At 36.4% G+C, this 26,651-nt stretch overlaps 1 protein-coding gene across 11 annotated transcripts in view; it reads right to left on the bottom strand.

The window, feature by feature from the left end:
• Nucleotides 1-2,402: 2,402 nt before the first annotated feature.
• The window catches only part of LOC138715548 (uncharacterized), a 134,803-nt gene continuing 110,554 nt past the window's right edge, over nt 2,403-26,651 (bottom strand). For all 11 annotated transcript variants that reach the window (XR_011336424.1, XR_011336425.1, XR_011336426.1 and 8 more), the window contains one exon: nt 2,403-3,491. The gene's annotated coding sequence lies outside the window, so the exon portion shown is untranslated. The remainder of the gene's footprint in view (nt 3,492-26,651) is intronic.

Raw genomic sequence — 26,651 nt, 5'->3', positions numbered from 1 at the left:
CTTTTAGTAGAGCCATCGATGTAGCTCAGTCGGCAGACTCGCTGGGCTGCTGTTCCGGAGCTGCGTTCGGGCTTGGGTTGGATCCCCCTTTGGACTTTGGTTTCTTCGGAGGTTTTCCCCAGCCGTGGGACTGAAGCCGGATGGTCTATGGCGAGTCCTTGGCATCAACCCCTTTGATTTGATTACCCCCTTTGACTTGATTACCTAGTTGGGTTTTTCCGAGGTTTCCCCCACCGAAAAGGCAAATGCCGGGTAATATTTTGGCGAATCCTCGGACCTCATCTCACTACATCTCGCCAAAATGTAAAAAAAATTGTACAAAATTGTAAAAATTGTAGAAAATTACTAAATTGTAAAACTATAAAAATTTGTAAAAATTGTAATTGTAATATTGTAAAATGTTGACATGTTCCACATCTTAAAGCTTCATTGCTCATGTAAGATCTATGGAATAAAATAAATGAATGAATGAATGAATCAATCAATCAATGTTATAAAACTAAGTATCATGCAAAATTTGAAGCGGATTGGTTGTTTGGTTCTGAAGTTATTAAGTATTTTGTATTTTTTAAATGTGCATATTTGACGAGCCCCAAAATTTGAAAAATTTGATTTTGGATGTTTAACTTTTTTAAATAATAAACTGAACCTTACTTTTGATTTCTGAGTGCAGGTTTGCCATTCTTATATGTGTGGTGAAATGTGTCTGTACCATATGTAAATGCAAGGTAACAGCACAGGAACGTATTTGTAAAGTCTAACCATGTCAATTGATGTACTGAGCTAGTATAATGTATCATGTAAAATTAGGAAGTAAGATGGACTCTTCTTGCATGCAGCTAAAGCAACCCTCAGAATATCCATTTTGCTTCACGGTACATATGTGTGGCATAGCCTTTCACACGACCCTGAGCATACCTAATTCCCCTAGAGACTGTCGCCCCTTGAGAAAACATTTTATTTCTCAAAGAAGTAATTAGCCTCAAGGGCCGAAAGGTTGCATCACATCCTGACCCAATATTATAAAAGAGGCGGGACATTGTATCCCTGTGTGATTTCTCTCTGGATCTTGCTTCAGGCAAGTCCACTTAAAATTGTAACATTTATACCAGAATAAAACATTATCTACTGACTACTGATTCTTGTTACTGCTGTTTGTCTTCGCCAAGTCCTGAGGGTCCAACCCACGTGACTAAAAAGTAAAGACTGTTCTACACTACACCACATATGTAGAAGTGGGTTATTACACTGTTAAAATTAATAATGATATTTAATTTTCTTTTTTTTAAGTTTTGCAGGGTTATAAATGCTCCTTAACCAGTTCATATTGTGAATATCCAAAAAAATGCCACTACAGTTTGTTAACCACCTATTAGTGATATGCAAGCAAAATTTCACAGCAATCAGATGAAAAATAATCATTCTGGAGTGTTTTGAAGATGTGAAAATGTCATCCTGAGAAAAATGGCAATTTGTAAAATACCCTGCAGCAAGTGAACTCATACAACTGCCCAGGATCATATGTTTCATCCTCTGCATGTTTTATGGCTCTCTGTATTCTCGTTCTCTTTTCAGAGCTTCTCCATTTGCTTATGCATTTTCTCTTTTCGTCATGTCTCTTGTATACAATTTGGGCTACCTCTGTCAGCTCACTATTTGTCACTGCAAAATCAATCCGTTTCTTTGAAACAAATATTTGTTCTGGACATGTGGCCCAGATTACTGAATGAACACATTCATCTGTATTTTGTGTACACCTGGCTAGAATTTCATTACATGCCAAATGTTGATATAGAGAGAAACTTTGTCACTACTTCAGAGCTCAACTGGTGTTTCATTTTGTGTGACTCTGAGACTCCTCTCCCTTAGCCTGGCTTCTGTTAGGAATCGGACAGTGATCATGACTTGGTTTCTAGTCAGTTGACATGCATTGAGATAGAGTTGCATTCCTGTACATCAAGGATGCCACTTACAATTTGCAGCTCTATAGTAATTAGTGAGAGCTGAAATTGTTTTTCCATTCAGCTTTCTTCTTCCAAGTGTTATGCATTTACCTCCCACTCTCTGATCTAATTTCTCAGTCCTGTGCCCATGCACTTGGCGACATGGTTTATGCACTCCCCTTTCATAATTTGGTATCGTCATAAATGTTGAGTTGAGCCAAATGTTGCGATTTTTAGCATCTCCATCTGACAATATGGTGGTCACTCTGCTGCCACCATCTTCATTGCATAATGCATTAAGCAAAGCAAGAGAGACAGCCTACCTAGCTCAAATGGGATGGAAGACGTAAGAAAATTTATGAAAACAACAGGATTTTTTTTTGTGATGTATGGCTTTTTCGGTTGTGTTGTGGTATATAACGTTTGGAAGTTTTGTTGGTAATTATATTTTACATCATGTGAATTTCATAAAATTTATTACAAAAATGGAGACTGTATTTAATTCAATATGGCTACTGTATTGGTTACAAATATGTTTGTAACATCATCAAGGCCTTCATATCATATCTTTAAAATAGCCTATTTTCTAAACTACAGAAATATGGTATTGGCCTTACTTTACTCTTTCCCTGATGGTGTTTTATGTTACAAACTAAGATATTTTTAGTATTTAGTAATCAATATATTTTTAATTTTAATGGAAGAAATAAATCCTATCTCCATCTGTCCTCTGTTAGTCTGTTACATAAACAAAGAGTTCACTGTTCATTCATCACGGTCTTCAATGCACTGTCTAATTATCTTAAAGCTTTGAAAAAAGGTTCAGAATAGAACTGATAAAATTTCTTCATATTCATACCTTCTACTCAACTCATGACTTGTTTATTCTTACAAACTGTATTAACCTACACAGGCGGCTATGTAGGCCTACTTATAATTTTGTACATCTTTTGACTTCTTCCTTATCACAAAGGTACAATGCTTATCAATAAATGAAATGTAATACATTTACATCTAACATTAACTATCCACTAGCACTGCATTTTTGTCTATTTTTCTGTACCTTTTCTTGAAACTGCACGCACACACCGATTTCTCTTGACTTCCTTGTATTTTTTCCGGAGCCAAGCAACTTCTAATGATTTATATTGATACTTTTCTCGTAACATAGCTAGCATAATGTCATTTTCATTCAAAGAAAGCTCTGTTTGTGTGGAAGCATCACACATTTTATTTGGGAGATCACTGGTAAAGTCATCAAGTTCAGCTGACGCACAATCTTGCAGTAAAGAGTCACCATTAAAGGATTGACGTAACTTTTTCCGCAATACTTCATACTTTCTGGTGCTCAATTTTCTTTTTACTGGAGGAGGCGGATTAGGAATATCGAATAGTGTGAACAGCATTCCACACTAACTTGTTCCTATTAGTGTTCCTAACTGCCCATCTTCGAAATGATTAGAGCACAGTTTTATATTATTATATAAATAGTCAATACTCTTATCCATTAAATCTTTCCTTCCAAGGTTTATCAACCACAATCTGTTCCTGAAAAAAAAAAAGCATTAGATTAGATTAATCTGCATTTCTATAGCACGGGACACTGAAATTTCCAACATGCATTTTTCTAAGTTCTGTAGTGTGGAAATCTGTGACAGGTTAGTTTAGGCTTTTGGTATGCCTTGCATATACTAAGTGAAGTGAAATGTACGTTTTGCGTTCATTTTTAAGTGTTCTACCTCTTTATTTTGCGTGTTAAACAGTCACTTTTAGGTTACCTACACTGATCAGTTCTTTCCAATTTTTAGTTACGCTGGCCAGCAAAAAAGTGGATCACCTAAGATTTTAAAGAACTATAATCATTTTATAGCTTATGCTTTAGGTTATTTTTTCTTCATTCTGACTAAGGCATATTGTAAAATGAAAAAAACATGTAACCTGTGCACTTCATCCTGTCATCAAAATGCTTTTTGTTTGCAGTTTATTTTAAGTTCTAAAGTGTTGTAATTTACACAAAATTTCAAGTAATCCATTTTGTGGCTTACATTAACAAATGATTAAGCCACTGTAACTGTTACTGTGTGCGTATTGTGTTATCACTCCTAGTGTCCTCCATGCTAACCACCAGATCCTGAGATTCCACTTCTCCTACATATGCACAGATGTTCAATAGGATTTAAGTCCGGCTGCATCCCAATGTCACGAAGGCAGTGAGCAGCATGGAGGGGGATGGTTATGCAAAGGGAATTACACGGTCCGCTAACACCTCCACTATATATTGGTGCGCCTCCATCGACGAAAACAAGTTTTGCTTGAGTTCAAAAACTGATATCGCTCAAACCATGACAGAACCATCCAAACAGCGTTCTTTCGGGAAAGTTGCAAGGCGAATATTGCTCCCCACTCTCTCTTTCTCTAACATCAGATAACCGAAAGCAAAATCGCGATTCACCCGTGAACGGCACCATTGACCACTAGTCCACAGTCCAATTCTGGTGTTGACGCATGCACTGTAATCACACTGCCCTATGCTGGAGGTGAGTGATGGTGAAATTACAGGTCTTTTTGAGGTCAAATTGGCTTCCTGGAGCCTTCGTGTACCATTTCTCTCACTCACAGTGATGTTCCTCACTGTTTCGAGATGCTTTCTGGCCTGGACCGCAGTCGTGTGGAGATATCGCAAGATACAGAGAATCAGAAACCTGTCCTCCTTGGTTGATGTAGATCTATCACGGCCTGATTCTGGTTGTCTGAGGTTGGTTCCCAGTTCACAGAATCACTGTAGGACACATAGAATGCTTCTACGATAGCATTAACCGCATAAAGAATGATTCATCCATCTTCAACAAACATGACAGCTCTCGTAATGTCGTCTCAAATAAGAGGCATTTTAACATATCAAATTGAAAACAGAAACTGAAGAAACATTTTGATTTACGACATACAATGTGCGATGCATTGATAATTCATTAATAGGGCCACCACACAATTGTAAAACATGAAAGTTTTATTACTGGTCTGTGTCGTAAAATCATAAACCATACAGTCTAACGGTTAGGGATACAAAGTGGCTCACGAGGTGGTGTGGCATTTTATAACATTATGTTCATCTCCAAAAATGTTGAATACATCCATAGGCGGAGAGAGAGAACAGTTTCCTTGGGGGACAAAGCAAAACCATGGAATTCCCATAACGCAGTTATGGTGTCATCATTTACGTCCTCCCGTCAACACCTGTGGAGTAACGGTTAGCGCATCTGGCTGCAAAATCAGATGGCTCAGGATTGATTTCCGGTCGGGGCAAGTTACCTAGTTCAGGTTTTTTCCGAGGTTTTCCCTCAACCCAATATGAGCAAATGCTGGGTAACTACCAGTGCTGGACCCCGGACTAATTTCACCGGAATTATCACCTTCACCTCATTCAGATGCTAAATAACCTAAGAAGGTGATAAAGCTTCGTAAAATAACCTACTAAAAAAAATTACATCCTCCCCTCATTGTAGCTTGCCTTCACCTCATTCAGACGCTAAATAACCTAAGATGGTGATAAAGCTTCGTAAAATAACCTACTAAAAAAAATTACGTCCTCCCCTCATTGTAGCTTGCCTTCACCTCATTCAGACGCTAAATAACCTAAGATGGTGATAAAGCTTCGTAAAATAACCTACTAAAAAAAATTACGTCCTCCCCTCATTGTAGCTTGCCTTCACCTCATTCAGACGCTAAATAACCTAAGATGGTGATAAAGCTTCGTAAAATAACCTACTAAAAAAAATTACGTCCTCCCCTCATTGTAGCTTGCCTTCACCTCATTCAGACGCTAAATAACCTAAGATGGTGATAAAGCTTCGTAAAATAACCTACTAAAAAAATTACGTCCTCCCCTCATTGTAGCTTGCCTTCACCTCATTCAGACGCTAAATAACCTGAGATGGTGATAAAGCTTCGTAAAATAACCTACTAAAAAAAATTACGTCCTCCCCTCATTGTAGCTTGCCTTCACCTCATTCAGACGCTAAACAGCCTAAGATGGTGATAAAGCTTCGTAAAATAACCTACTAAAAAAAAAATTACGTCCTCCCCTCATTGTAGCTTGACCATGGTACAGTACAGCGTATCAGATTATGATCATTTATTAGTATAGGGCTTGAACTGTAGATCTGCTATAAATTATAATAGGGCATAATTTTAAACAATCTCCCTCTTTTTCTCTCTTGTACACAAACACATGCATACATGCGTACTGGTATCACTGCTAAAAGAAATATTTTTATCTTTAGCTTTCCTGAAGATATCTAATTTTGTGCTGTTTGGGTACAGGGAGACAAGTCATAAAAATGAGTTGGAGACAAATTAAAATTAAACTTGGAGCCCTTATTGCAAACACAAATATAACACATCAACTGCTAGTATTCTTTTGATTTTTGCACACTCACTTGTATAATTTAACTGAGTGTTCATCTGGGGAACAAAATTCCATCTGCACAAAAAAAATGACTTATCTGAACACCACAGAATTATTTTATTTAATCTCGTCTTTAAGTTTACACATTATACCCGGATCACTTTTCTTTTTTCTGCATTTTTGTGCAATATGTTATTCATATTGCTCTGTGGCGGTCTGAACACCTGCAGACTTTTAACACACGAGTACAGGATGTTACAAAAGAAACATTACAATGCTTCCATTCCACAAATGAGGTATAGAAATTCTTATACATTCAAAAATTTAAAATAAATATTGTCCAGACAATGATCTGAAGACATTAACTCGTCAATTTAAGCACAAAAACTTAATCATAAACAAAAGAAAATTCAATATTTTGTAATGTTAATAAAAGAAAGAGTTTAGACAAGTTTGGGGGGCAGTGCCCCCCCCCATGTCCTTCCATAACTCCGCCTATGAATACATCTCTCTTTGGTCATAAAACCTATTCAATTTAATAATACTCTCTCTAAATTGGTGATTTATTATAGATGATTCGATTTTTACAAAGTGATCCATTTTTTTGCCGGTCAGTTTATTTTCTAATATTTTAAAGCCAACTGACGTCCTATATGAATTCTTCATATTCCTAACTAGGTCTACCTTCTCTCTGAAAATTACACCATTTTTTCCATTTTTTTTTTCAAAAAAACCTTCAGTGTCGTGTGCTACAGAAAACCCAAAATGAGATTTACAGCATTACCAGTACTGTAATGTTATCCATATTACGGTAATAATAATTTATTTATTTAATCTGGCAGAGCTAAGGCCAGTAGGCCTTCTCTTCCACCCAGCCACACTCCAATTCTAATTGAATACAATAAGGTTACAGTAGTCATTACATTAATATCTAGGTCGTAAAACAAGATGAAAGTGAATTATGAAAGTAAAAGTAAACAATGAAGGTTAGAGGGAAGCCAGAGAGAAAAAGACCTTTGGGGAGGCCGAAACGTAAATGGGAGGATAACATTAAAATGGATTTGAGGGAGGTGGGATATGATGAGAGACTGGATTAACCTTGCACAGGACAGGGACCGATGGAGGGCTTATGTGAGGCAGCAATGTACCTGCGGTTTCCTTAAAAGCCATAAGTAGATAAGTAATGTTTGTGAGACAGTAACTTAATAACCACTGATAAGAAATAATAATAATAATGAGAAAACTCAAATCACTGACAACCAACTGGCTGCACACGGTGCTATGTGCAGGTATTGAGCACGGTGTGAGCGGAGCAGTAACGTGTACAGTATCTTCTCGGTAGTAGTGGCATCTCGTAGGTCGACGCCTGTTTGTCATGGAAAGAAACACGTTAAAGTGAAGGCCTCTGACGCCAACAAACAATTTTAATCCTGAATGGGAAGCAACAGACTTCATGGAATGTAGCAAAGTTCTGTGCAGATTTTTCGAATTATTGGAGGAGATAAATTTGTTTCTGGAAATGAGTGGAGAACTTGTTGCACAGCTGGAAAATACAAACAGATCACAGATAATTATGTTATGCAGTATCAAGCTTTAAACAATATGCTGTCATTATGGGAACGTCGACTGTCCAATGGCGATCCTGGTCATTCTCAGGTTGGCACGTGTGATTTCTTAGAGATGGGCTGTTATCTTGAAAATCTCCAGTTGTTTTCTTATGAATGACTTTGAAGACAGATTTCAAGATTTGAGTCGCCTAAAAACGGATTTCGATCTATTTGCTACACCATTTACAGTGTACAATAAATACTGATGATACTCCCAAAGATGTCCAACTGAACTAAACAACTTGAAATGTGCCATTGAGCTGGCTGACAGTCACAGGAACAGACGTAGTTTGCTAGACTTTTACAGCCCATTTCGTAAATCAAGATTCCCTCGTCTCCATAGGCTTAAGGCATCTTTAATTTCAATGTTTGCTTCGGCCTCTGTTTGTGAAGCTTTATTTTCAGGTATGAAACATAGCAAAGGCTATGAAAGAGCCACCCTCAGTGATCATAACTTGAAGCGTGCATTAAGGGTTCAGAGTTGTGTTTCATTATGTCCAAATATAGTTCATTTCGTATAAACCAAAAGATGTCAAAAAGCAAGAGTGTGTGCCGATTAAATCTGAAAGTGTGACTCTTAATTGAGATATGTATCCATTGCACAATTTAGATCACTTTAATTTGAAACCATCTTTCCAGTATTATCGTTGTATTTGTCAATATGTTTTGTTTACATTTTATAACATGTCCAGTGTGTAGGAGCTTCATTTATAAATTGCTAACCTTCATTGACAATGTATTGTTTCCTTCTTATATAACTACACTTAAAAAGATGTTGCAAGTATATGCTACAATTATAGTTATATTGGTTCAATGTATTTGTATTTCTATAATGTAGGCTATTTGCATTTAGTTGTTTATGCTCGACCATGCCGAAATGTAGTAATTATACACCTGGTAGCAGTCCTTTAATGCATGTCATTAAAGTACACCTATTCATTAAAGTTCAGGTTTTCGATTATTCTCGGATATGCAATCGAAAGACGAGGGAAACGTCATGGAGGCAGGAAATTCAATACTGTCACAGAAGGTTATGTTCTGTTACTATAATAATTAGCGTTAATTGTAAATAATATTCAAATAAATTCAATTATTTGTCATCTCGTTTTCCAATTCTAAATCAATTTCCAGGTTATATCAAAATTAGTTCATGTTATTCATGTTAGGAATTCAAGAATGGATATCAGGCAAGGGTAAACATGTTCAAGGATGAGAATGGTGACTTGCTTGCAGATGCTCATTCGATCCTGAGCAGATGGAAAAACTATTTTGGACAACTACTAAATATACATAGGCCAAATACAAATGATCGGGACGAAATTGAAATACAAACTGCTGAGCCATTTATACCCGAACCTACACTTTCTGAAGTCGAAATTGCGATAAAAAATCTGAAAAATTATAAGTCTCCAGGTATTGATCAAATTCCAGCAGAATTAATACAAGAGGGTGGAAGCGCATTATCTAAAGAAATTTATAAGCTTGTACTTGCTATTTGGGAAAAGGAAAATGTACCAGAACAATGGAAGGAGTCCATAATCGTACCTATCTTTAAGAAGGGGGACAAGACTAACTGTAGTAACTTTCGAGGAATATCACTTTTGTTGACGTCGTACAAAATTTTGTCCAATATTCTTTTGAGAAGATTAACTACATATATAGATGAAATTATTGGGGATCATCAGTGTGGTTTTAGGCGTAATAGATCAACTATTGACCAGATATTTTGTATTCGACAGATAATGGAGAAAAAATGGGAGTATAAGGGTACAGTGCATCAGTTATTCATAGATTTCAAAAAGGCGTATGACTCGGTTAAAAGAGAAGTTTTATATGATATTCTTATTGAATTTGGTATTCCCAAGAAACTAGTTCGATTAATTAAAATGTGTCTCAGTGAAACGTATAGCAGAGTTCGTATAGGTCAGTTTCTGTCAGATGCGTTTCCAATTCACTGTGGGCTAAAGCAAGGAGATGCACTATCACCTTTAATTTTTAACTTTGTTCTAGAATATGCCATTAGAAAAGTCCAGGATAACAGAGAGGGTTTGGAACTGAACAGGTTACATCAGCTGCTTGTCTATGCGGATGATGTGAATATGTTAGGAGAAAATCCACAAACGATTACGGAAAACACGGGAATTTTACTGGAAGCAAGTAAAGAGATAGGTTTGGAAGTAAATCCCGAAAAGACAAAGTATATGATTATGTCTCGTGACGAGAATATTGTACGAAATAGAAATATAAAAATTGGAAATTTATCTTTTGAAGAGGTGGAGAAGTTCAAATATCTGGGAGCAACAGTAACAAATATAAATGATACTCGGGAGGAAATTAAACACAGAATAAATATGGGAAATGTGTGTTATTATTCGGCTGAGAAACTTTTATCATCCAGTCTGCTGTCAAAAAATCTGAAAGTTAGAATTCATAAAACAGTTATATTACCGGTTGTTCTTTATGGTTGTGAAACTTGGACTCTCACTTTGAGAGAGGAACATAGGTTAAGGGTGTTTGAGAATATGGTACTTAGGAAAATATTTGGGGCTAAGAGGGATGAAGTTACAGGAGAATGGAGAAAGTTACACAACACAGAACTGCACGCATTGTATTCTTCACCTGACATAATTAGGAACATTAAATCCAGACGTTTGAGATGGGCAGGGCATGTAGCATGTATGGGCGAATCCAGAAATGCATATAGAGTGTTAGTTGGGAGGCTGGCGGGAAAAAGACCTTTAGGGAGACCGAGACGTAGGTGGGAGGATAATATTAAAATGGATTTGAGGGAGGTGGGATATGATGATAGAGAATGGACTAATCTTGCTCAGGATAGGGTCCCATGGCGGGCTTATGTGAGGGCGGCGATGAACCTCCGGGTTCCTTAAAAACCAGTAAGTAAGTAAGTTATTCTGTAGATTATAACAAGGTCAATGACATTATTGTTCCTCGGAAAAAATCAATACTTTCGCGTCTGCGCACATCTCACAATTTACGAGAGATGCACAAGGTCACTTCCACTCTTCGGTTAGATATGAATAAAATGAATACTTCCGAATAATTGCAAGTTAAAAATATGGTCGAGCATAAAAAGTCGTATGAAACTTGCCTATAATGGTAATTAAGACGCTCGTATGAAAATTATGAAATTCACTTGCGCTCGTTTCATAAACAAACATACTCGCCTCTTAATTACTATCATTATAGGCTTGTTGCATAATGTACTATTAGGCTTTAGGCGTAATTTAGTGTTGGCACAAGCTAAATAATGAACAGTGTTTATCAAAGCGCATGATGTATTCTTCTTTACTATCCGATCATCTACAGAGTAATGGTAAACTCAACTACAGATTACAGAGGCAAGCAGGCTGCCACCGCACTACATTCCGCGCTGACAAAGATCCTGCACCAAGCGCACAGAAGTAACATGGCGTGCTTGCGACTTGGTTGATGGTGACTTAAATATTTATCCGTATAACCATTAAACGTTGGGAAACTTGAAACAACTATTATTAACGAGAACTGCTTGAAAAATATTTCCTTAGTCGATTCTTAAATTGGTTTGATGTCTGACATTACTCGGTAGGGAATTCCAGAGTTGAGGAACAGCCACTTTGAAAGAAGATGAGTATGAGGATGTTCGGCGGCAAGGATAATACTGAGGAGTGCTGTGATCGTGTGTCTAGATTATGTGGTGGATAAATTTTGAAAACGAGATAGACAAGAGTGGAGAAATGCAATACATGAAAGAGGAGGAAATGTCAGTGGATTTTTTTGTGATCTTCTAGATGGAGCCGGGACAACATTTCGAGGGATGGTGTTATGTGATCAGCCCGGCGAATATTGCAGTCTCTGCGTCAAAGTAACACTTAGACCAGTAAACAGAATATCACGGTAATTGAAGTGGCGCATCATGAGTGTTTGCACTAAAATCTTTTCAGGAAAAAGGGTAGAAAGTTCTTCAACCGCTTAAACAAGTGGATTAGTAAGAATACTTTCTTAGAAGTTTCTGCAACTTGAACGTTCCAATTTAAACTTTTATCCATATAAGGTTCTTCACTTATTTACTGAACGGAATTTCGGTGCCATTTATTTTAATCGGAGACACATTTGATATAGTAATAGTGCTTAACAAACGTCAATGACCACAATTATTGACTGTGATTTTTATGGATTTAGTTTAAGTCGGAATTTCGTTGTCCATATCCAAATTGAGTCGAGATCGTCATTAATTTTAGATATTGCATCATTTATTTTGTCAGTGTGGAATTTTATGTATACTTGAAGGTCGTCTGCGTAGAAATGGTATCGGCAGTACCAGTACTTTAAAGATTGTAGTTTGTATAGACTGAAAATAATAGAAGCCCGAGAACTGATCCCCCCTAACCTCACGGCCTGCCAAGAGAAAGAACAATTTCCAGCTATCACATTTTGTTGGCAGCCATTAAGGTGAAAGGCAAACCACAGGACATGTTCTTCTAGGTGTAGGCGTCTGAGTTTACAGATTAACAGGTCAACGTCTACAGAACTGAAGGCTTTGCTGAAGTCAAGTAAAGTCATTATTGTCAATTTACGTCTGTCCCAGGCCTCAGACAGATCTTCCATGACTTTAAGTAATGCAACACTTGTGTTATGTCTGACCCTGAAACTTGAGTAGAAAAGTTTGTACTTGTTTAAGTAGTCTGTCAGTTGCTTGTGTACAATGCATTCCAATGCTTCGGATAAGACAGAATGATGATAGGTCTATGGTCATGAGATGCCTGTGGTTTAGTCTTGGGAAGTGGGTGGATAAAAGTGACTTTCCATTGTTGTGGGCAAGTCGAAGTCATAATTGAGGCATTGAAAATGTGAGTCACAGTCAGTAATATTAAGTCCATTATTTTGTTTAATAACGAAATGTTGCCGTGGTCTGGTTCTTCTGTTGCAGGTAGTTGTGTTTCGTTTCAAGGCTTTCTTTACGTCAGATTGTGTAATGTACGAAAAGTAAAATTTTTCTCTTGAGGAGATGGTCCATAGGTTAGAGTTCAGCGATTGTTTGCTGTTTGTCGATGGAGCTACGGATTGTAGGGTGAGTTTTCGTAAAGTGGTCATTGAGACATTCCAGTGAGATTTAGTTGCAGTCTACCTGGATAACGGTATGTATAGTGAAAATTCCAACTAATATACACAATAAAGTAAATCAAAATCATTTTACAGCGTTTTCTCACCTTACAGGGTCCTTAGGAAACCTAAAAAATGAGAGTTCTGGCGTTTTCTCCTGGTTGTTGCTACAATTAAAAGCACTGCATACTGACCCTTTGCAGGGAGTCATTTTAGGATTAACTTCGTATCAAAATACTATAGAAAAAGTCTTCTGCAATAAGAATTGTTTATTATGTGTAGTCATGACTAACATGTGTTTATTATCTACTGTCTTTTCTGACCGAACTACATAGAATGAAGCTTACTGGTCATCACTAAGGCAACAATAAATGATTCGAGTTTCGTGACTGTGAACACCAGTCAAGATGGAGAACAATAATTATAATCCAGCTGAAAACCATGAAGGTATAAACAACGTCCTTCCAGGTAAAGCGAAGACTTCTGGCCAAAGGGAGTCTATGTAAGGCAATTCATTTTTCATCAACAACAGTTTAATGGCGCATGACTTTGAGGAGAAATCAAATTTAAGCAAATTCCAACTGAATAATGCTGTACAACATAGGATTAAAAAACGCCCTCACAATGTCGTCAAAGGACATTACTGAAGACTAAGACTTACAATGCTAACAGAAACCATGCTAGTAAATATAGTCGATCTACCAGGCCTTTATGCAGTTCATGCACTCACCCAAGAAAATCAAAAAGGCAGCTCATCTGCCCTGGAAGGAATGCGGAGTTGGGGGTAGTTTCGTAATAGTAGTGGAAGGGGTGGATGGAGAAAGAGAGAAAGTTTGAAAATAGAAATACAATGTGGCATGCATTATAAAAACATTGACTGACCAATTCTGCGTTGCATTACAGTGGAGTAGGTAGCTAATTTTGAATCACTTTCATCATCATCATCATCATTATCATCATTGCTCCTATCATCACTATCGTCTTCTTTATCCAAAGAAATAATCAGATTATCCACTACTGCAGGCACAGTATTATGCCGAAATCTATATTGGCTCTCCACTTTTAATGTATGTTGACAATAACCCTTCCAGTTCTCTTTGGGGCAATCCCGGTTTCTTTCCTAATTTTCTTTTCTAATTTGTTTTAACGTAAATTCAGACAAACCAGTGTGCAGTAATATGCTGCGTGTTTAGTGCCTGAGTAACTAAATGTGTAAGACTCTTATTCTTGGCTTCATTATCACACGTTTCTATTACTTTCGCTATTACTTCACGTACTTGAGAATGAATTACCTTCTTTTTCTTAGGAGCCGGCATGATTAGGTACACTTAAGTCTAAATTTAGTTGCTATATACAGATACGCTTAGAGATACACTTAGTCTCTCTATATATGCAAACTCTACACACACACGAAAATTTTATTGCTACGTCTTAGCCTTGAATATATATTTACATCAGCAATTCTATTAACTAGAGAAAACAAACGTTCACCTCCATCTTCCACATATAAATGGAGAGAAATGTTTTTTGAAGAAAATAGGCCTAGAAAGGGGATTAGGGTCATTCCATAGTTACACACGTAACATTTTTGAAGTAATTAACTATGATCTTTGCAGGATATTTAATTAAATACTTAGTAGTTCATAAAAAATATACTACTGTCTTTTAACATAAGCATTCCTAAATATAAACACAAATTCTTAATGAAAAGGAATAATTAATAATGTAAAAAATATGAAATATTGTATGCCACTTGATTTATTACCAAAATGGAAAATGTTCATATTATTGTGCCAAATGACATAAATGCATTCAGTTGTTTTCCATATAATTAAGACACTTGTTTAGTACATGTAACTGCTAAATCACAAACTTAAAATATCTTTGAGCAACAGTAACAAGTATAAATGATACTCGGGAGGAAATTAAACACAGTATAAATATGGGAAATGCCTGTTATTATTCGGTTGAGAAGTTTTTATCATCTAGTCTGCTGTCAAAAAATCTGAAAGTTAGAATTTATAAAACAGTTATATTACCGGTTCTTCTATATGGTTGTGAAACTTGGACTCTCACTCTGAGAGAGGAACATAGGTTAAGGGTGTTTGAGAATAAGGTGCTTAGGAAAATATTTGGGGCTAAGAGGGATGAAGTTACAGGAGAATGGAGAAAGTTACACAACACAGAACTGCACGCATTGTATTCTTCACCTGACATAATTTGGAACAATAAATCCAGACGTTTGAGATGGGCAGGGCATGTAGCACATACGGGCGAATCCAGAAATGCATATAGAGTGTTAGTTGGGAGGCCGGAGGGAAAAAGACCTTTAGGGAGGCCGAGACGTAGATGGGAAGATAATATTAAAATGGATTTGAGGGAGGTGGGATACGATGATAGAGACTGGATTGATCTTGCTCAGGATAGGGACCAATGGCGGGCTTATGTGAGGGCAGCAATGAACCTCCGGGTTCCTTAAGTAAGTATAATACATTACTTCTTCTAAAGACTTTTATACTATGCCTACACTTCTTGTTATACAAAACAACACTAGATTACACTAAAATGCACGGTCCACAGTTTACAACCATATGTGGTGATATTTCCTGTATAATGTCATGTGACGAATATACCAATGTGTCAGCCATTTGTAGTACTTCCCTTCCTTGGACATCAAACACACTTTCACTTCTTTGCCACCACAAGCTTTTGTAATTTCACCTGTATATTTGATGTCATTTTTTTTTACTACATCAACGACTAGGTTATTTAGTGTCAATGGGATTGGTGATAGCGAAATGGTATTTGATGAGATGAGGCCGAGGATTCGCCATAGATTACCTGACATTCGCCTTACAGTGGGAGAAAACCTCGGAAAAAACCCAAAACAAGTAATCAGCCCAACTTAATTCTTGAAAATACTATCAAAAAATGTTAAATGTATAAACATTTATATCAATAGAACAACTAATATAGATTTAAAAAGGCCTATCTTTTAGAATTGCTAAATGATACCTAGGGTAAGTTAATTGATGTTATTAAATAAAACGATTTTAAATTAATATCAGAAATTTAGTATCATTTATCTAATGTGCCAATAATCACGTCAATTTATTTATACATAGGCCTAATATTGTGGCTATCTACTTACCATAAAAATGTACTGTATAAGCTTGTTTTATTTTTATAGGTAATAAATTAACATAAACCAATTTTTGTAAGGTTTTAATTCAAGGAATTAAAAAATAATAAATATTTTATACGAACTCTAGGCATAAATTAAATGTTTTATGCTAATTTTAGGCCTACACACTATATTTTGACAACAATTGTTACTGTTTAGTCAAATGTCCAAAGAAAGGTGTGAACCTCACAAGTGATACCAAGAAGGCACCACTTATGAGGCAACTAGGCCAGGAGATAATGGGGTAGCGTGACCAGTTCTTTTCCCCCTTACAACAGTTATGGAACACTTATTTTCAAGAGTGTTTAACCTACAGTATACGTACATTGAAAAAAACGCACAGGTGCGTGTGCACACGCACACACACACACAATTATCTAAATCAACAATAAGTATTTGAAATTTCATTACTAATTATGTTTAGGCATAAAGACTTCCAATAAGAATAACAATTGTAACTGGATTTTACGATAAAATTTGGTCACACATGAACATAACATTTTTCTTCGTTTGTACATAAATCAAAATGTTGTCCATATAAGAAGTTGATTTCGGAATATGTATTTTATAAACTTTGTGTTAAATTTCTATCGTACCTGCTAACATGTTTCGACCTATTTATGGGAAATCTTCAGAACTGGGCGTTGTTGGTTTTGGCGCCTATTGTTTTGTTTCCTGTGAGGGTGCGTTCGTGTGATGTAGTGTAGTCAAAGAGTGTGTGTGTTCCGAAGTTGAGTTATATGTTGAGAATTTCATTGCGGTGTATTTTCGTGTGTCTGTATATTTCATATTGTTCTAGTGTGTTTAGTTTCTGCTTTTTGGTTGGATGTGTAGTATTTCCATGTCTGTGTTGATGTCTTTGTAGGTGTGGTTAGCATTTGTGATGTTCTGCATATGTGGAGGTGTTTTGTAATTTTGTTATGGCTGTGATGTGTTCCTTGTAATGTGTTTCAAATGATCTACAGAGACATCAACACAGACATGGAATTACTACACATCCAACCAAAAAGCCAGAAACTAAACACATTAGAACAATATGAAATATACAGACACACAAAAACACTTACTTACTTACAAATGGCTTTTAAGGAACCCGAAGGTTCATTGCCGCCCTTACGTAAGCCCACCATCGGTCCCTATCCTGTGCAAGATTAATCCAGTCTCTATCATCATATCCCACCTCCCTCAAATCCATTTTAATATTATCCTCCCATCTATGTCTCGGCCTCCCTAAAGGTCTTTTTCCCTTCGGTCTCCCAACTAACACTCTATATGCATTTCTGGATTCACCCATACGTGCTACATGCCCTGCCCATCTCAACTGTCTGGATTTAATGTTCCTAATTATGTCAGGTGAAGAATACAATGCGTGAAGTTCTGCGTTGTGTAACTTTCTCCATTCTCCTGTAACTTCATCCCTCTTAGCCCCAAATATTTTCCTAAGCACCTTATTCTCAAACACCCTTAACCTATGTTCCTCTCTCAGAGTGAGAGTCCAAGTTTCACAACCATATAGAAGAACCGGTAATATAACTGTTTTATAAATACTAACTTTCCGATTTTTTGACAGCAGACTGGATGATAAAAGCTTCTCAACCGAATAATAACACGCATTTCCCATATTTATTCTGAGTTTAATTTCCTCCCGAGTGTCAATTATATTTGTTACTGTTGCTCCAAGATATTTGAATTTTTCCACCTCTTCGAAGGATAAATCTCCAATTTTTATATTTCCATTTCGTACAATATTCTGATCACAAGACATAACCATATACTTTGTCTTTTCGGGATTTACTTCCAAACCGATCCCTTTACTTGCTTCAAGTAAAATTTCCGTGTTTTCCCTAATCGTTTGTGTATTTTCTCCTAACATATTCACGTCATCCGCATAGACAAGAAGCTGATGTAACCCGTTCAATTCCAAACCCCAATGAAATTCTCAACACACAACTCAACTTCGGAAAACACACACTCTTTGACTCTACACTACATCACACGAACGCACCCTCACAGGAAACAAAACAAGAGGCGCCAAGACCAACAACGACCAGTTCTGAGGATGACCCATTAAAGGTCGAAACATGTTAACAGGTACGATAGAAATTTAACACAAGAAAGTTTACAAAATACATATTCCGAAGTGATACAATGTTAAAAGTCGTGTAATCAAGATGTAGAAGTTGATTTTTGTATGATGTGCCTCACTTTTACATTTATGAAACATTAAAAAATGAAATGGTTTTGAAGAAATATAAACAAATGTCCATTTGAGCGTGAAACACAAACTCTCAACCTTTCGTTGTAATAATTGTAATCAAGCACGAAATAATCATTGTTTTACTGTTTCTATGCATTATAATTATTAACAAAGGTCAGTACTTCATTATTAATTGAATTTAACATACGTAAGTAATGATTTATTTGCCTTAAATGTGCATTCAAATATGTGACTTCTAATAGATAATTTCGCGCTCTTAAACCACAAACTTCTTGGCGCTTTTTCTCCCACTTACGTGTTGTTACATAATCAGTGTTGTCAGATTCAAAAAATTCGGATATAACGAAAAAAAATGACATATAACAAGCAGAGATTCGTGAGATTTTTATTTTTCGTGAAAATGTCGCATTTTCATTACGCAGAGTGTATTCGCCTGAAGAGTACCGTTAGCCAGCCGCTTGCTCCAAGGTTAGACTCACACCCCTCAAAACAATCACCCCTAACTTCTCCAAGGTTCAGGGCAGATGATCTGTGTCACCGATAGTACGCATCAGTGAAGTTTCTTGCTTTTACGAGAGGATTGGAAACCAATAAAAATCCATACAGAAGAAAACGTCGTCGTAATTAAAACGAACCACATATCAATTGTCAGAGTCTATATCTACTGTGATGCTATAGCAAGCTGTCATACATATAAACCCAGATGACAATAGACATTCAGAGTATCTATACAGTCAACTGCAAGATAAAATTCGAACATTGGTTCAACAAAGAGTGTTCGGAGATATGTAAGGCCAACTGAACGTCCTTCATAGAGGCAGAGCCTCCAAAAATGGACCCACTGAATTATGCGAAAAAACACAGGATATAAGATTCTCCCGAAGACAACTAAATCGGAGTATAGCGAAAATGAGGCTAATCTGGCAGCAGAAGACATAAAAAACTCTTTCTCTGCCCAGAAAAGAAAACCCTTGCCCCCTACAATAGGAATTCACATCCTATACAGGAAATTCACTTCTCACAAAATGGCAAGAAAGCAACAGACTGAACACAAAAATGAAAATAGGAGAGAGGAACTCAAAATCACCCACCCATTACATGGAAGTGAAGGATGCTACCACACAGCCAGTCCAAATGAGCACATAAAGCAATCAGCCTAGACACCTGGACATCACTGCTGAAGGATGGAGACACTGTGATATCAAAATATTGTACAAGAGCAAAGGCAAAGTGAATGATCCAAACACAAACAGAGGAAACCCTGGAAAACAATAGCTTCACACTGCTAACGAAAATATTAACATCAGAGGAATAGTAAGAATACGCTCTAGGTTGTAAACACCCTGTTGCAAAAGATTTGACAAGAGTTCCAGAAAGGGAGCTGTGTAACATATCTTCATTGACTTCAGCAAACAGATGCTGCAGAAGTCGGCCCACACCACAGCCACAGTGAGGGGCATACGTCCAAGTGAATGGCAAACAGTTGGTGTCCTGCCTTCCTTTTCGTGTTTTGTTAACAAATAAGTGTGATTCGTTCACCTCAACTACATGTCTTACACAGTATTTGAAATACTTTGAATTTCGTAATTTGTAAGGATTTTCGAAAGTATTTTGTATTTAAATGCATAAAATTGATGTATTTTGTATTTCAAATACTCAAAATACTTTCTTCTTCTTATTGTCCTTCAAGTTTTGGATTTGGATTTGAAGAATGAACTTTTGTCTTATTTGCCTACCCATTTCAGATGTGCTAGCCATACACTTACGTTTCTTGCCACAACTGATTTCCTTAACACTAGGAGGACCAGATACTGTCTACCTACAAGGACCGGACCCGTTATTTTGACGGGTGCAGGTTTAACAGGTTTTCTTTCCAAATATTTAACACTTTTGAATAGGAATGATTATTTATATAATTTTTTAATGCTTTTAAAGTATATGTATGATTTTTCTCTAGGATATGACATTTTTTAAATTTCAGTAACTATTGAATTCATCTTAAAAAATCTAAGTACAAAAATGAAAGAAATAATTTCCATATTTAAACACTATGCATTACACTATAAACAAGAAAGACAAAAATAAGCTTCCTTTCATGATTGTTTATTCAAAGCCACCAGCTGCATCACAACACCTTACACAGGCACACTCGGAACTTGCTAAGCATGGTCCACACATGTACTTGAAGCACTTCGACACTGATTTTCACTTCTGTTCTTCCCTCTGCATCCTCCAGTCTGACATGTCTTGCGGATGTTGCGCTGCTGAGGAATTATTTCAGGAAGAGGGGCTGGTGGTCTAGTGGTTACATATCTGGCTGCTAGTTCTTCTCCCAACTTGAATATGAACTGGTGCCAAGACACATTATCACCTGTTACCTCCTGTACAGAATCTATGCATTGATTGCGGCAGGTCCAGCACATTGAAAAACACTTGCATAGGCCATCTAGGGCATCCGTATTTCACAGTGTAAAGTCGAGCCATTTGATCTACGATGTCAACACCACACTCAGTTTCAGTATAGAACATCACTGTTTCAGGTAGCTTTTTTTGAGGCTGCTCATTGATGGTAACTGTGTTGTGTATTGTGCTCAACAGGAGCACATTCTTGTTCTTTTTACACTGACAGGAGGTTAGGGTCATGTCACCTGACTTGTAAATAGTGGTACTGTGCAAGGGCACTGTAGGTGATTTTGCTGATGGAGGAACTTCCCATCTAGACGTTTCCAGTGTACCGACTATGCTAATACTATTGTGTTTCAAATTTTCTCCAAGATTTTGCCGTGAAGAAATTGTTGCATGTAATATTTCTTCCCTTAGAAAGGTAGGGCTCTGCCAGACGCATTACAACATGTTCTGCTAATAGTACACTGCAGGACGCTCCTCATCTCTACCAAGGTAAGGAAAATCGTTCACCAAGTATTTAGAGCTTGTATCAACAGCCAGCCAAAACTTTATTCCAACTTGTCTGGTTTGCTGTTCATATACTGTATGAATGGGCAGCGAGCCTTGCAAGGAAACAACTGTTCATCCACAGTGACATAACAAGCAATTGGCAATGAAGGTATTCCATACAGGAGTAGCAGCTGAGATCGTGTGGCTTTCTCGTCAAATCGCAGAAACCTCAAAATTTCACTAAATTGATTTCTACTCATGGTGTTTCGAAAAAATGCTGGTCCCCAAACCTGCGACCATAATAATTTTAGGAGAAAGTTTTTGCGCCATATACTCCTCTCACATACATAAGAGAAATAGCAGTCTCTAATGCTTCAATACTAATGGTCCAGCTGTCATCTTGTAATTCCTGACGTGCTCTTTTTTCAGTGCATCTTTTTATATTCAGAAGCATGCTGTCATCAATTAGAAGTTTCCATGCACTCAAGTGCTTACCATTTATGACGGACCTCTTCGCATGGTCTGTAGGTCCGGGGACTTCTGCCACGATATTCTGTCGTGCTCTTCTTCCAGGTGCAGCTTGTGGAGGAATAACAGTCCATTGTGTCCCATCAGCAGCAGTCTCAACACTTCCTAGGACAGGATTGTTTGTTACCTGAGAACAATTTCGTTCTCGGCCTCTGCCACGGCCACCTCTGGTAGTTGGAATATTAGGAGCCAATGGTAATGAAGCAGCTGAAAACATAATTAATAAATTATATACTTTTATGTTAGAGACACAATTCAATCCAGGAACTAGAGTTACAAAGATTTTTTCACATTGCTGTTGTGGTAATTAGAATTGAAGTAACATATTACTGGTATTTATAAGAAATATGGTGATGAAAATAATAATAATAATAATAATAATAATAATAATAATAATAATAATAATACGACAACGAATAAATAATAACAATAAATAATGATGATGGTAATAATAATAATAATAATAATAATAATAATAATAATAATAATAATACGACAACGAATAAATAATAATAAATAATGTTGATGGTAATAATAATAATAATAATAATAATAGTAATACGACAACGAATAAATAATAACAATAAATAATGATGATGGTAATAATAATAATAATAATAATAATAATAATAATAATAATAATAATAATAAAAAAATAATAAAAATAATAATAAGTACCTAATAATAAAAAAATTACGTAGCCTAACTTACCTTTGTAGATGAAGTATCAGCTGGCTGTTCTGGTTGCTCATTATCTTGCCTCACATTATGCGATGAATCTCCATCTGAAGAGTCACTAGTTTCATCTCTGCTAGGAACGTGATCTGCGTCCTTATCAGCGTGGTCTGTACTTTGATTTTCACATAATTCGTGGATTTCGTCAATTTCGCACAGATTACGGGGATCTTCACGTTCTGAGTCGTTACCAGACGTATTCATCAAATAGTCGATTTCTTCTTCTGACAAATAATGTTTGTCAACAGAGGCTGCCCTTGTGAAACTGAATTTTCGCCGACGAAAACAGCGCGCACGTGTCAAAACAACACACACTCAGAGAGCAATATTTTATTTTTAGATACCGACAAAGGACCTGCCGAAGTCATAAATCATTCGCAGAGTCGAATGAAATCTAAACATTGCTGCAACAATAGAAATTTGAACCGCATCTGGTATGCAGGCACGGCCGGTCTGAAACTTGAAACCCATCAGAATGACGGGCGATGGTGCTACTAGTAGTAATTGCTTGTAACATCCTTTAGAAAAGTCATAAAAATCCAATATTTTTAGGAATCATACATCACAAAGATAAAATAAAAGTCGTAAATTGTGGGAGTCATAGGATGAAAAGCTTTCGAATAAGAATTATTTAAATACGTGGTACCCAGCAGAATGACGGGTCCGGTCCTCCTAGTGTTAATGCCATAAAGAAATCTCCAACAGCATCAAGGATCCATCACCCAACACTTGCTAAATGTTCAGCATTATGGAATGCGTCTAGGAGACCCAAATCCTCAGAAATTATATCAGATGTCTTGAAATATTCATTACAGTTTCCTTGCCCAACTCGATGGAATTCTCTTCATGACTCAATCTCTCAAATATTGCAATTCAAACGTGATACAAACAATATATGTGAAACACTGGGATAACCAACTGCTGTAGCCCTTGATTTGATGCAAAATGAGAAGACGTGCTATTACGGCCAACTTTTGTCCACATTAATTTCCCTCAAAAACAGATTACATATTCTGTTACCTACTAAACTCTGCTATCTATTCCAAGTAACTCCAATCCTAATAAGTTCGCTTTCATCAAGATTTAAAGCGATGTTGATCTGATCCCAGAAGCAATTGAGCTATGACAGCTTGCTTCCACCCATCATTTAAAATGGATGGCTACCTGACACTGCCTCACCAAAAGATAAGAGGATACAGAATATGTGTGTGAAATCAGCTGAGCAGTTCTCTGCTACACCTTTGGTTAGTTCAGAGGATGAAAACAATTCTTATGTTTTCAACTCAAGTACAACAGACTTTGAAAAGCAAAAAGAAAAGAACTTGTCTACTGCGGAGTATGAGCTTTCATACAATTCTTAAACAGCAAAGGGACAACCCTGTGCACTCAAGAGAATTACCCAACAGTGAAACAAGCTTTTATAAAGTATAATACAAGTTCGTGTTCGTCTGTGCCTGTAGAAAGACTGTTCTGTTTTGCAGGATTTATTCTTTCACAAGCAAGAGGATCCTTATCTGATAAACTTCTTGAGAAACTGATTTCTTTGAAAGGGAGCAGTAATTATTCATATGTAGCATACTTTCATTGCTGACTGTTCAGTCACAGTGTTTATAGAAAACTTCCGAGGTAAAAATACTTTTAATGTTAATATAATATTTTAGATTTTTAGTAATATTATTTCTTTAGGCCTATATACTGCATTGATTATTTGAAATACAAATGTATTCTGAGTATATAAAATAGGCCTACAAATGTATTTTGGTTAGGCCTAATTTTTTAAAAGTATTTTGTATTTGTATTTCAAATACTATTCTTTGAAGTAGGCTATTTTGAATTTATATTTGAAATACCTGGATGTCAGTATTTTGCCGAGCTCTGGTCCTACACCACCAATCTTCTGTTGACTGTTAGTAATGATAACATAGTAAACTTCCCTGTAAAATCTATAGTAGTCCACAACAGTATTGGCACCGACTTTGGCTTTGATTGCAGCGTCAAAGATCTTTATATGGAGTAGCTGGAGATAAATGAATATTAAACTCTGGACAAGAGTCAGTTTATTACATTCAAACAAGGACTTGACTGCTATCGCACAGCTAACTACTATACTTCAAGCAATGCGGCACACTATTACTCTTACTTCTCTTCTGCTGCACCACTTTTCCTTCAGCTCCACAATCAATACACTTGATATTTTCTTTGCTGGGCAATAATTTGTGGACGACACAGAACTCTATGCAACTTTCAATATCTCTACAAGATTCATACAATTTGCGTAAATTAAAAGCCATGACTTGAAAGTGGCACTTCTACTAACAATGCATGTTTATAAGGTTGCTATAGCAATGACATCACGAGAATTGTTTATTCAATATTGGCTTATAATGATACAATTTTCATAAAATTTTCGTCTAAATATATTGTATATTCGTTCTTCTGCCACATCGGAAATAATTTCGATACAACAATAAATTCTAAAATACATACTTTAATTTCCAAAAAGACACTATCATAACATATAAGGTTAATCGAATTTTCTGTTTAACTTGGTCGATTAACCTAAGGGGTGGTGCTATAGATCAGGAAGTTCCAGGTTCGAATCTTGTCTCGTCTAAATCAAAGTAAGTAAAAAGTTGCATTTATATGATGTTGTAATGTAGGCTATAATGTAATTCGAGATACATAAATTAGATGGCAGAATTGGAGTAAAAGGGTGTAGAGTAGAGTGAAGTATAAAAGAAGAAAAGATTTGAAGAGAAGGGAGAGACACCTAGCAGACAAAAAGAGAAATACATTTTAAAGATTTATATCACTCACTAGAGGAGTTGATTCAACTAACCTGGAAATAATGTGAATCGTTCAGAGACAGTTTCTTGGAAATAACTCCAAATCCTTCAGAATCCATATTCAAGACGAGACCAAAACAGATTTTCGACATCACAACACTATCATTGGAACAGATCCATTATAGGACCCACCCCGAGTATTCCATAGTATCGATTATATACAGTATATTTTCGATTATTATATCAAGTATGCCATCTTAAGAAAACAAAAAACATACAACAAATATGTATCATTTAATAAAACCAACAACAATGCAATTAGCTCATATCAGTCATCTTTGTTATGCAATAAATTATATTTTATACAAAACAAAGTTAAAGAAACAAACCAAAGCTAAACTTAAAACACAGTAACATTGAACTTTCTCAAACAATAAAACATTGGAATTAATACAACGATGAAATTAAGTTCATATCAGCCATCTTTATAATATATTATGTTGTATATCATTCAAATTAAATTAAAGAAAACAAACCATTCAAAACTAAAAAAAAATAAAGAAATAAACAGGGCTAAACTAGGGCTTGGTTAGTTCCCTTTGTACTTCGCTTAATCCCCCGTAACTGTCTTACAGCTATATCCTCTGCAAGAGGGCTTAGAAATATAACAGAGGGGCTCATTCCTATCCTTTACCCTGTTAACTGCTGCTAAACTCCTTTACCCAACACTATGAGAGCTACCATCGTTTCTTACCAACATTCCTCCACTGAAATCAGACTCCAAGAAATGGAAAATGAGTATGCGTGCTTTTGGTTTAAGTTGTCAGTCCCGACAAGCAAGGCGAAGAGGGAAGAGGGAAGACATTTCTGAATTTGTTTGATGTGTTGTGCTATATTAAAAATGCCATCACATGTAAAATGCGAAAATTTCGAGTGCAAGAATCGGAAGGACAGCCACCCGAAGAAATTGCCAACGTTTCTTCAAAATACCGGGAGATAGTGAAAGGTGAGTTTTCATTTACAGTGTATTAATATTATCATTTAAACTAATTTTATGTATTGTAGATTTTCCTAGCAACGTGCATCATGATGAATTGCATGAATTGCCGGATACTAATGTTTAAGTTATATAGGTGTGTGTATATATTAATTTATGTAATATGTATTCGTCTAAATTAACAATAACTTACCCGATGAACAGATGCAGTAAGCCACGGTAGTACACCGTTTTACTACAAATTTTCGGCATA

This window comes from Periplaneta americana, chromosome 15 (genome assembly GCF_040183065.1).
Source record: "Periplaneta americana isolate PAMFEO1 chromosome 15, P.americana_PAMFEO1_priV1, whole genome shotgun sequence".
In the NCBI taxonomy this organism is placed as follows: Eukaryota; Metazoa; Arthropoda; class Insecta; order Blattodea; family Blattidae; genus Periplaneta; species Periplaneta americana.
Note: the sequence above shows the minus strand (reverse complement) of the source record. Positions and strands in the feature narration are given on the sequence as shown.